The sequence below is a fragment of the Pieris napi genome, chromosome 14, assembly GCF_905475465.1.
Source record: "Pieris napi chromosome 14, ilPieNapi1.2, whole genome shotgun sequence".
Taxonomy (NCBI): domain Eukaryota; kingdom Metazoa; phylum Arthropoda; class Insecta; order Lepidoptera; family Pieridae; genus Pieris; species Pieris napi.
In genome coordinates, this window is record NC_062247.1 from 6,862,124 (window position 1) to 6,876,072 (window position 13,949).

The 13,949-nt window shown below is 31.7% G+C and overlaps 1 protein-coding gene across 4 annotated transcripts in view; it reads left to right on the forward strand.

The window, feature by feature from the left end:
• LOC125055878 (protein sickie) overlaps positions 1-13,949 on the forward strand; it is a 162,077-nt gene that overhangs the window by 5,722 nt on the left and 142,406 nt on the right. The gene's annotated exons all lie outside the window — the stretch shown is intronic.

Below are 13,949 nucleotides of genomic sequence, written 5' to 3' on the forward strand. Positions count from 1 at the left end.
CTGGTAAAAATACTTTAAAATTTTAAAAACTTCTAAACAATACAAATTTGTGATGAGGTAATTTGACTTATTGAAATAAATTGTTTCGTTAATAATAATTTATCGAGGTTCATTAGTTCCGCTCATTGACAGCTTCTTTTAACTCAGATGTTCTTATACAACAAAGTTTTTACAGTATCGATTCATATCATTTGCAATAAAAGCCAAATGTTTTAATTAACTGAGCAAATTGTCAAAGCTTAGTTCATAATTATTGTTTGCTATGTAAACACTTCCGAGTAAGGATTTTGAAATGCTATTCTAACTCATAAGATTGTTGGCCTAGTGATTTCAATGTGCGTCTCTCAACCCTGAGGTCGTGCGTGCTTTTTTGTGAAGTAAAATCTGAATGAATTCGAAATTTGAAAAAAGAGTCGGGCACAAAAGGCTTGCTAATTAAGAAAAAAATATCAAGAAACAGATACAGAAATATGAGGCGAACACCAAGGGCTGTAGCGCATGATTGGTTTTTGCGGTTGAATAAATATTTTGACATACTTAGGGTCTGTTTCACAATGTATGGATAAAGTACCAAATAGCTATGCAACACATAAATTATTTGGAAGATAAATTGTGCTATTTGACACTTCATCGTACTCATAACTTATGTTGGACTTTATGTGACAAATAGCGCTATCTGACAGTCGTGAAACGCAACGATAGTGTTTATCCTACTAATAAGTAATAAATAGCTAATTTGGAACTTATGTAGAACTTATCCGTACATTGTGAAACAGACCCTTACACTATATTTTTTGTACGTAATATTTTATATTGTACGTATCTAAATATTCCTATGTCTATCATCATTTTGGCTTTTCCGGCAGAATTCTTGGACCCCAGTGTCTATTTGTCGACTGAGTGAGGGTGCATTCATTTGATTCTTACTTACCTTCTGGGGTCTCGAATAGTATTTTATTCAAGCTTCCTTGATCCCGTCTTATTACTTCTTCTCCAAAGTATTACCTTTAGAAATGGACGCAAGCTAGATGTATACAAGTAAAAACAATATATTTATTTAAAATTAATGTGATTGTACTATAGCAAAGTAGCAACAATTTTTCGTCTCCCTATCTAAGTTATCAATGTGTTCACTTATAACGACAGTGAAACATGACAGCGTGTCTATAAACATTCCTTTTTAATTATTTTTCAATTCTCAACCTATATTAAGATATGTATGGTTTCGGCGAAACATAACATACCATTATCTAAAAAATAGGCAACACATAAATTTAATATTAATAAATCAATCACTCAATAACAGAATTAATTTCATTACGATTTATTTCAAATTCATAGTAATTTACAGCTCATAAAGAAAGGTAAATGCTCACATCCTGCGCGGGTTTATTTTTGTTTAGATTAGTAGCAGTTAATTTCTTTTGTCTGAATTATAGTTGTCTCAAACGACAGTCAGTTGTTTAATGACTACGGTTCTAAATATAGTATATATCCGTATGTTGTTCCTATTTGAACGTTAATTGAATCTCTTTGAGAGAAATGCATATATACGAAAGTTCAAGGCACATCAGTAATTACTAAGCCAAGATCACCCTTTGTACAAACTCATTGTACAAGATTTACGTAAAAACTTATAAGCGTTTGTTGAGATAAATGATATGTATTCACATTTTGCTCCTTAGACCAAGAAAATATAACGCGTTAGGTACATATGATAGTCTTACCCGCTCTACGCCCTTGACTTGCGAACTGGTAGTAAATGTAAATTTACGATTAATTTAACTTGACTATTCAAAAGTGTACTTAGTTACCTACTTGAATAAAGATATTTTGAGTTTGAGTTTGAGTTTGAGTAATCGCACGTACGGGAACCTTATAAAATAGTTTTAGTCGTCTTGTAGAAGAATAAATTCATCACACCAATGTATTATAGAAATGCCCAATGTAAGGCTTAAGGTTTTATAGCTAATTAAGTATACTATTAACTTACATTACATGGGCAAAGCTAATGTAAAACCAATTTGATTTAGAGTCGTTCAAGAAAAGAGCGTACTAATTCTTAAAATACACTCGCGAGCCCTTTCGCACTGACCGAGTCCACGGGAGGCGGCCTTAATATCAGGTGAGCCCGCTGTTATATTAAAAAAAGCAACATTAGTTACGAATTAATTATTATTTAGTTTGTAAGTTATAATATAAAACAACACAATATTTTTTTCTGAAGAATTTAATTTTGTGTGAAAAAATATAGATAATATATTCCTCATACATAAAACAAAAATATTCCTATCGTTAAAATGAACGTGCTAAAATATAATTCTCATGGAATACCGATATTCAACGAGGTTTTAAAGAGGATTAATCGTGAACAGCAAGTAGCACTTAAGCCGCTTCGTTACTTTTCTAATTAGACGGAATAAGACTGTCGACATTTTTATTTCCTTTTCAAATGCTGCAGCAAGACTACGAGAAAAATCGTACTTATTATAATTTTGATAAAACTATAATTCAATAAATATTTTTATATTAGTGTTGAAGGGTTAATATTTAATTGTTTAAACTCTTCATGGGGCTGGATTTAAATTATCCTCTTATAAATAATAGCTATTTCTGTCTTATATCCCACTACTTAAGTCGTCATTTGTCCCTTTCTATCAAATTGTATTTACACTGTGATAAAAAGAGAAAGGTCAGTGCTTTCGTTAAAACAGGGTATGAATAATGTTAGAAGTTTACGTAATTTGATAATTTCGATATTAAATATAATACTTTGTCCAATAACACTTATTTCAATGTAGAGGCGAGACTATTTTGTAAAGATAGGAAATAAACATAAGTGTGTTTATTTTAAATCCAATTCAAATTCTAAGTCGATACCAACTCCGGGGAAATAAATACAGATAATGCAACTTTTTCTACAGCTGTGATACTTTTCGACATCCAACACCTTTTGTCTTCAGTCACCGTGACCACGCACGCTGTAAAGCACGCGAAACGTCGGTTAAATTTATGTTAAAGAATTGTAAATTTATATACATAGTTATGTATATAAATTTACAATTTTAATCCGGTTAAAAAGTTTTTTCTTTAAATCCAATTTAAACTTTTTGGATAGATTTAATAAGCCGTATTTGAGGGGAATGTAAAATTACTAAGAATATTATTATTTCCTAGTATAAAAGCTACATATATTTAGCTATATCGCAAATTTGATGTTTTCAGTTTTTAATAATGAATTAATTCACGTTTATATTTATTTTAGATGGATTACATTTTTTAACGTTTTACGTCTTGTGTTCACGCAGCAATCATTTCAACTCTGTTAAACTGTATTTTCTTTTCAATATGAATATAGTATAAAATCGTTTATCCTTTTTAATTCATAATCCATTGCTCGTTTTGTTCAAGCTTAAATCCATGCACTATAATGCCTTTATCTGAAGCGTGAAATTTTCCATCGGCTTATAATATTTTCAAAATATACTGTACATTAACAAGCTTTTTTCTATTAAACTTTATTTGGTTGTAAAAACAATCGGATTAATGTTAAAACAGATTTCCATCTGTGCATACCTTGTTTTTAACTAACCTTTTTGCTCCTTTTAACCGACTTCAAAAAACCTGGAGGTTATCAGTTTGACGTGTAGTTTGTTTTGATAGTGTTTGTAGTAGATTGATCACCTGCCCAAGTAAAAATTGTCAATGAATTATTTCGTGATCACAGTGTTGTTCTGGTACCGAAGTTCCGTAGTATGGTAGTATGTCATTAACACGGAAACAACATACAGTTTTGTTTGATACTACTCTTAGAATTCATACAGGAATGGCCATAAGTGTTTTCGAATTTTGGTTCTAAATTTAAATTTCAAGGCTAAATTCATGCCAGGTTTTTTTTCTACCATAGATTGTAGTATTGGGCCATAGACTACTTTTAGTGATTCTCGACATTTCGTTTACATAAATGCACTTATATCCTTCGACTAGTTAAAGGAGGTTCTTTAAGTTTTGTTTTAAGGTAAATTAAGGACAAAACATTTACAACAAGATTTTTTTAAGCTGACAAAGCATTAATATTATTTTCTGCAATGATTATAAAGTAATTTTGTCCCGTGAGCATGGTTTGCAATGTGTAACTAAAATTGGATACATTCAAATCACAGATTATACCGTATATTTGTCTAGATCCCCTATCTGTTAGTGACGGATGACGGGGGCGATAATTAGTATAGTACTATTCTGAGAGCGGGCGTCGGCCCTTCCTCTACTAAAAATGGCTCAATCAGTCAAACGACGCATCTGAATATACTAGCAATACCCACGTCTTGCATTGAAAAGATGAATGAGTTAGGGATAAGTAAGCTCTACATTTTAAAAATAAATATCTAGTTTTAATAATTAAGTGTCCGTTAAGTTCATGTAATGCAAAACCTAAATTAATAATGTATAATATTTTTTAATTTATAACTGTTACTTAAAAAGTGTTTTTTTTATAAGTTCAAGATAAGAACAAAAACTTTGAACACAAATACATAACCCAAGTTCCTTGGTCAGTTTATATCATAAGAATAGTTTGATTTATATTTGTAATAAGAATTGTGGTTTGGAAACCTATATAGGGTTTAACAAACTTTGAGGTGTGAACAACCATTAATATTATATAAACAGTAAATCAGCCGAACGTACTCTTTGCGTATATATTTCATAATATCTAAAGGTACAAGAAATTGTTTTGATATTGCACAGACATTTTTATTTTTTGTATCGATTTAAGATTAAATGCAACGTAAGCCATTATTTCCTGTTATCAAAAAGGAGATCATGTATCCGATTATAGGGTTTGAAGTAGGAAAGGATATTGTGGCATTTTTATATAATCAATTAGGATTATGACCCCCCACTGTATCGATTGTGCGTTATGATGTTGTTACTCAAATGGTAAGGAGATTTAAATGAAATGTCACGTCTGGTGAATGTTGTACCGGTTATATTATTTTTGAAAAATAACACAAATACTAAATTTTTATAATTATTGTTATTAATTCTCGATATTGATACATATAACTGGGAAGTCACAGGCTCCTTAAATACAGTTTTCACTACATCGGGGTTGTGGGATACGTGTTTGCTATTTACAACCTGTTGTTGGCAATAATTAAAAGTATTGTTTATTATTTATTGACGTGATAACGTCTTTAAAATCGTTTTAGTCGGGTGACATGTTCAGAAACTTGTGTCACACCAAAACCTCACGAGCGCGATCGCAGGTATAACGAGAGAGAGACGGACCGATCTCCCGTCTCATCTCGAGCGCTGCCAGTCATTCCGTGAATGTATGAAGAAAAATGTATATCATAGTCGAATAAGTAAACTTGTCATTTTACACCCGAAATTTATCATCAAAAGTGTGAATAAAACGATAGATGTAATTTAAAATTTGAAAAAATTGTTATTCCTTACTTCCCAAAAACTTATATCACCAATAAGACGTTATCACGTAAACATCTCGATCGTAAACCTACTTTACAAACAACCAATATTTTTTTGTAATTCATATTAAATGTGAAATTACCTTACAGAAGTGGGCCAACAGATCATCTATAAGCATTTAAAAACTTTTAGAATATTGATAAATAATTGCGATAACGTAAACATATATATAACATAAACATAACTAAGTCTGTCGTTAATACGATTCTAGTAATATTCACTATGTAGTTATCTTGTTTTAATTTTGGCTTCAGCGTTCGATTCCCGACTCGTTCTACGGTGAAGGTAACCATAATGAGAAAACCAGCGTGCCCTAGACCTAAAAAGTCGACCACGTGTGTCAGACACAGAAGACTGATCACATACTTGCCTTTTAGAAAAAATAAATCCTTACAAAACAGATCTAGAAATCTGAGACCTAGAAAGTTGTAGCATCACTGCTTTTTCTTTTTATAAAAAAGTGTGCTGGCGGAATATATTGTAGATGTAAAATTTAGCAATCCTTTGAGACTTACAAGAAGGCTCTCAAAAGCACAACGGTAAGCCGGCTTCAAACGCCTTGCGATCTTTCACACACGATAAAATATGCAGATGGTTTTTGAAACGAAGTAACGTGAACAAAGTAGGATTGAGAAGAACTTGACAGCCTCGGATTACTTTGGTTATTCGTGTATGTATAAATTTTCCTGTTTAAACTACAACACTATACAGTACTTTTAGTTCATGACTGTTCGGTAGGGTTTTTTGGGATAGAAAACTTTAGTTTTATTAATACGAACAGGTAATTTTTTTAATTACCTTAAACCGTAAATATGTTATAATCGCAAATCATTGTTCGTTTGTTAAATATTGAGAAAATATATTTGGATGCTACATGAAAATGTCTCGTAATTCGTAATTTCGTAAAAAATCTAAATTTTCCTATTTGTGTGGTCGTGTCTAGCTTTTCCCTTTTTGGACATTCACCTCAAATAGATAGCCTGTCGAGCTTTATATTCGAATACGTGAATCTTCTGTGAGTTATTCAATTTGTTTGTCTACGGATATACAGTACAAAAGACGGCGTAAAACAGTTTGAACTTATTATATCCAATTAAGAAAAGTATTTTAATATATGATATCTTATACCAATAATTGACACTTATGGTATTTGTTCGATAGATAAAATTAAATAAAAAAAGGTCCACCAATGGTTTTTATTTTTATACGTAAAGCAAAGACGATAGGTATGGTCTTTGTTTAATCATTTATTGCTATTTCCGTATATAATTTTATAGTCAGCTCAGCTCTATTGCCTTCGTTGGTCGTGACATGATTACAAAGCCTATTGTGGCTAGGTTCACATGATATTATCCAGCAACTTTACATTAGACATTAGAAAATATAAATTTTTCTTATCTTACTGGTGTAAATAATAATAAAATTACCGATTAAAACTAATTAAGATTAATTAGAACTACTCGCTTTCAAAAATACTGTATATATTAATAAATTTATTGAAATATTATTTTACCTTGTTATTTTTATTCGAGAATAAAAAAAAATGGCTGAAAGCATAAAACATCGAAATCTCGATGGTTTACAATAATACAATAAGATTTTATTTTCAAATATAAATGATAAAGTTAAGGTTCTATACACTGAATCTTTAAAATAATTTAATATTAAAGTATTGTCATATCCAGTAAAAGATAGGGAATGCATCTGCATCCCCGCGGGACGAAATTACAGGGCGGATCGATCCGCCCCATCACAGTCGCGTGGTGAACGTCCGCCGTACGCCCGCCCGCCGCGAAAGCCTTCTCATTTAGGCGGGAAAATTGTTTACAAACTATTTGGTGTTTTATAGTGTACAAACGTGACTGTGGTATATAAAAAAGTGTTTATTATTTATGGTATAAAATTCAATAAGGTTTTACTGACTTTTGTAAGATGAAAATTTTGGCAATTAACGCAGCTTTGTCACATTAATGTGTTGATAGGTTAGTGAAATTGTTTCTCGTGAAAACTTCCTAAATTAATTCAAGCATTCATAGTCGAAACGTGAAGTTCATTTTCCTCCCTTGTAACACAAAAGTCTCATTTGTTATGATATTAGTGGAGCTAATTTAAACGGTTAATTTTGTGAATAAATTTTGTTGTTTTACAGTTGAGGGGAATTTGGTTTCCGCGGTTTGAGTTATGACATTCGTTGTGATTCATGATTTCAATTATTTAACGAAGTATGAAATTTTACGGTACTCTATTTATACGTGAAAATAATTAATAAACTACTTTGTCATTAATATACTGTAATTACTTCGGTCGTATATAACTTATACTTAATATTTTGCTGGTACTGTACTGGTTTTTTACATTATATTTGTAAATAGAGTCTAAATAACATTTAACCCTTTATCTAATATATACAATTCTAGTGTCGCGGTGTTTGTGGGTAAACTCCTCCGAAACGGCTCGACCGATTCTCATGAAATTTTGTGTGCATATTGGGTATGTCGGACAACATCTATTTTTCATCCCCCTAAATGTTAAGGGTAGTCCACCCCTACATTTTTTTTAAAATCTTAGATAAAAAAATATTCTTTTTTTTTAATGATACAGCATTTAAAAATACATACAACCCCTAATTTTCCCCCTCTACGATCAACCCCTATTTTTTATTATAAATGATATACATGGCAAAACGACGTTTGCCAGGTCAGCTAGTCTGTATAGGGACTTTGTCTCCTCAGAGATGAATCGTCAAACGATTTTCAAACAGCGCATCGTTCAACGAACGAACCTTTAACATAGAAGTAGGTTCTATGACTGGACAAACAAACGTCCACCTTTGGGTTTTTTGAAGTTGGTTAAAAAGACGTTTTAACATCGATATGTTCGTCCGCTTATTACTTAAAGTACTGACGCTGTTAATTGCGTGGAATGTTAGCTGAGTACCATTCGATTTTCAAATTAATGTAGACCATTTAACGTGCGGCTGTCAAGCGAGACATTTCTCCATCAGGAACATGTCAGTAGCGATTAATCCCCGCACCCGGGCCCTGCGTAGCCTTAATCCCGCACGCAACACCCGCACTAAGTTACAAACCTCATTAATATTTTACTTAGCTAGTATACATTAAGTTATCACTTGCATTTTGAATTTTCATATACGACATCTACACTAATATAGGTATGGCAATTAACATCAGTTTTCGTACTTTTGCTGTTGTTTTTAATCTGCCTCAGGCATTCCATCATTTTTAACGATATAATTAGTCTAGAATCGATTTCGTACGAGACTTCAAAACTGAAATTATTGACATATTTTCCTATTTTTGTCTGTACGTAATATTGTCTATGGATTACACGAATAATAAACGTATAAATAAAACTTTTTTAACGAATATAAACGCTAATTTATTACATTCTTTTTTTCGCTGTCTGTTCATTATTTGTTAGAAAAATTTGGTTATTAAGCTAAGAAAATCGAATAATCTACTTAATTATCAATACCTTTCTATTTGAACATATGTAAATTACACATTAACAAGCTGTCTTAAAGTTACAGTTATAAATCTTCATAAACAGTACAGATGAATCAAGACAAACAAAATAAGGCTAATAATAAATTAACGACATAATAAGATTCTAGGAAGCCGTAGTCATTACAGAATCCGGATGCCTCTGAAGACTCGCTTCCGGTGAAAAAAGAAAACATATGGAGTTACCATTTTCTAGTAATATACGTGAAAAATTTGAATATCGAAGTACCCATTATTGCGATACGTCCCTATATTCAGTACAATGGTAGGCAGTTGCAAACCCAATATTATAATATCAATTTAACTATTGACCTATACAAGCGGGGCTTTTGTGAAGTTTTATTTCATGTTTTTAAATCTAAATACATGGCTTTATCAAGGCTTTCTCAGCTCTGTTGAACTCATAATATCGGGTTCATCACATTTATCGTTATGTGAACTATCATTGATATTAGATATAAATCTCAGATTAATATCTACTATCTCTGAGATATTATCAATTGGAAAGATAAAAGCTTCCAAAGCTTTCCGCTTAGCCTTAATACGCTACAATAACCGTATCGTTCTCGAAATTGTTTTAATTCACTAAATTTACGGCAATTTAAATGTGTCGGCATATTACAAAGAGCTTTAGTTTTTTATTACAAAGGTGATAGTGTTCTAATATAAACTTTGGGTCATGGACAACGGCCTATCTAGCGTTACTACATTCGTAGTGCGAAATTCCATACAAATTAGAGACAATAAGCGAATTAATAATAAAATAAACTGTTTCAATAATGTTAAAAACTTCAACTATTAGAAATTTCATGAAAATCGATCCTGTGAAACTACGTATATTGTATTAGGCTGCATTCCTTTTCAAGTATTTCCTGGATCTAGTCCAAGAAACGTACAACATTTAAAAGTTTCCTAAATGTCTCAATTTTCAGACTTTTAAGTGTTCATGAGGAACTTAAAAAATTAATAATTATTAATATTGTGAAGCATACTTCTTACTTACTAAAACTGAATTCTTAATATTAAGCGATGCTAAACTTGTTCAAGATTGAATATTAAATACCGTACGCTACTTGGGAGGTTGGAATCTTGAATAGAATACCAATAGTTATATCAAAAGATAATAAAAAAAGTTTACAATTTGAAATATTGCAAACATTAAAATTGGTTATTAAACAGAGTGTCGAAGAGTTTTTTGCTAGTTCGCTCTCTATGTCCTTGGTTTGCGAACTGGAACTTTTTTTATATTTGACGTTCATAAGCGTACATATGATTAAATTAACGTTGATTTGATTTCATTAATATACAATCATCGGCTCCATGTACATAAAATTAAACATCAAATTAAATTGCCGATTCCTGAAAGGCCGGCAACGCACTCGCGAGCCCTCTGGCATTGAGAGTGTCCATGGGCGGCGGTATCACTTAACATCAGGTGAGCCTCCTGCCCGTTTGCCCCCTGTTTAATAAAAATAAATAAATAAATAAATAAAAATAAACTTTAGTGTATTGCGTGGAAATACCAATCAAGTAGACGCGTAGCCACTGACACTTTGGAATAATTGTTCCCTTTCGTAAAAAACTAGTACAAAACGTAACATATTCGATATCAAACTAAAGTGTTAAGCACAACACTTTACGCATACTAATGTAGTTTTGTGCGCGTGTCATTACAACATGTTTATAAATTTTATCAATTGTATTTAAATAGAGGTGTAAAAATTTCAATTTTTTTTGTTTATTTGACATTGAGGTTCTGGATTCAAATGTTAAAAAACTATCTGACTTTAGCTTCCTGCTTATAAAACATAAACAGTGAAGGAAGCCGCAGAAGCCGAAATCTATCTAAATTCAGAATCACATTAGTATAAAGACATAATATACGTAGTATTTTTTTCCATATAATTTCTTAGTAGTTAATGTTAGTTAATCTGTTTTCTATGCGGCATAGTTGGCTAAAAATCCAACGGAGGGTAATTAAATGTTTTTAAAAAGGTGGCGTGTCAAAATGGCGAATATAAACCAAATAATCTTTCTCTATTCCGTTATTCTCTTTATACCGTAGCACTTGCTATTTGCGAAAGTGCTAACGCACTTGTCCAGGGAAGGGACGATTTGCATTTTAATTACGCATTGATTCGTAATGTACGAATAAATTACCTTAGATAACATTATTAATGCATCACAGGGGTATTTGTGCTGCAAATTTCGGAAACACGAATACTCGTTATCTGTTAATTTGAAAATGATGACATGAACGGTACTAACGCCTAAATGCGTCCTTAGAGATTAAATGTGTTCTTTAGCAATTGCAAACCAGCTTCTTAATGTATATAGAGTTTAGGTAAGGTTAGGTTTTTATTAGATGCATAAAAGTAGTCCCTAATCTACTGTGTTTAGACGAGACTATTTTATTGAATACGATACATCTGTCTTCACATAAAAAAATATTGCTTTGGCGGATATTAAAGTCAGCGCCTGCCGGTTATAAGCTATGTGCGTACCACTAAGCTACAAATAAGTGTTTTGTTTAACAATATAATTCTGAACTAAAGTAACAGTCCGTCAGTTCTTATTTATTTTATTCTTGTCTGATATCCGAATATCTATATATGGTATATGGTTTAGTTAAATGTGTTAGAACAGTAATTAATAATTGTTCTAGATTAAATAATAAAACAACAAAAAGTAAAAATTAATTATAACATTGATGATAACACGAAAGTCTATACAAACTAAAATGACGATGATTTTTATTCTAAATATAACTTATTCTATTTTCAACAGGACGTTGTAAACCCGATATAAATTATGTTTATCCTACTTACCACAGACAATAACTCATACCTACCTACCGCAGAATATGACAGCTAACTCATAAGGCTCCCCCGGGTTCTTACAATATCTGGTTTAACTTGATGTGCCATCTTAATTAGTAAATGTTGTATCAATTTAACATCTTTTCTGTTGACATTCATAAGTGTACTTGGTTACCTATATGAATAAAGTTATTTTGAGGTTGAGTTAAATGCACGTATAAAGATTTGGAACCCTTTTAAGTAAAAAATACCTGTGTTTGGGTGCCCAGCTCTTCCGTTAACTAACTTTATACTTAATTCCATAACAAATTTAATAATTTTCTTTTAATTACAACAATTTGTTTACAACAATTTCTTATCTTTATATTTTTTAACAAACAGTCAATGCGATGCATATCACGCGTGAGTTAATGAGTGTTTGTAATATGTAACTATATGTTAAGTGTCCTAGTGGCTAACTCTGCGTGTTCAGTTCAGTCACCTATAACTGTTTTTTTTTTTTAATTTTTTTTCTTCACAATTTAGATTCGAATACACTCAGCGTTGATAACTTATTCACTAGACCCACACTACCGCCTTGCACCTAATAAATCCTAATTTATAATCAATCAAGCGTACTCTAGGAGTTACAATCGAGAGTTCAACAAACCTGTTTGTTAGACGTGAAAAAGAATAACAGCAGTTCAGAAATAGACAAACACCCCATTTGAACGCGAACTTGACAATTTACCCGCATGTTTATTTTCGTTTTGTTACCGGAATAGGGATCATGCAATTCGTTTATTCCATTATCTCCTTTCATGTCTTTCTGTATTGTGCGAAGTCATATGAACTTTCAATAGGCACATTACTGCGTCTATTTTTATGACTTCCAAAAAAGAGGTTATTAACGCAACTGTATGCACGTGTTGATTGTAAATTAAAAGTCCTATTGAGGTAATACTTAATGATGATTAGGTATTTCAACGTAGGGAATTGTCCACACTCCAACAAATACATTTGTTTTTAAATAACCAAGCTTTTTAGACATGTAACTTGGTTTAATATTTCTTAAATAAAAAAGGTATAATATATTTAGGTAATTTAATAATAATTGCAAGTTTGTGTTCGATCAAGGCTAACGTAATAGTTATTTGAAACAATTAAACTTCTATCTCTTCATCAGATAACTCTTTATTAGAGAAGTTTCTTAATTATTTTTATTACTTGCGGTCAATTGTATACATGCCCTTCTTGTCATCTCCAATTCGTCATGTCATCGAAATGTAATAAGTCCCCCTTTGGATTGGAAAGCTATTTACGAAAGAAAGACAGGGGAAATCAATTGGGAATAACGGAGAGACAATATTACAACTTGAACGCTATTTTCGTTACAGATAATATTTCAGTGATTTCAGTCTCCTCTGTGTTATGAAGCACAGTTACATTAATCATTGATTTATAATATTATCTACAGTGAAGTTGATCGAACTGCCTATAAACGTAAAATACTTAAAACCAAAAAAATACTAATACTTACTGACGTTTTACTGACATCCTAATTGACACAACTACGTCGATTATATTAAATAGGCTTACGCCATTTTCATTATAATTTGCTGATAAAATGAATATAAGTATTAATGTATAAATGGCATTGATAGCATAGGTCTGATGCTAAAGGGTCGAAAGCCGATTTGACTGTCGGCCTTTATGACAAGGACCGCTGTTCCCAAATGATTCGATTTTCCAAAACCTTACAACGATAGAACCATTATTGTCATCCTTTATGATATAATTTAAGCCTTTGCTACCGAGACTTGTTTTTCTGACTCAATTCTTTATTCTTTTGATTTTAACATAGAGAGTTACAAAGTCACTATATATTTTCTACAATGAACTCGTGTAAAACAAGATTCATAAACAAACACAACAACGAAATTTAGATCATATTTCAGTTTCAGTTCGCTATCAGTTTGTTCGCGCTTTATGAAATTTTCAAGAGGAAAATGAACTTTATTGCAATACAATAAGAAATAATATTTGTCGTTAAGAGGGTGGCAATGTTTATTCACGCACAACGATCGATCCGTGGAGCCTCCGCGTGAAAATTGCAACCCGTCGCTAAAGGCTTTTC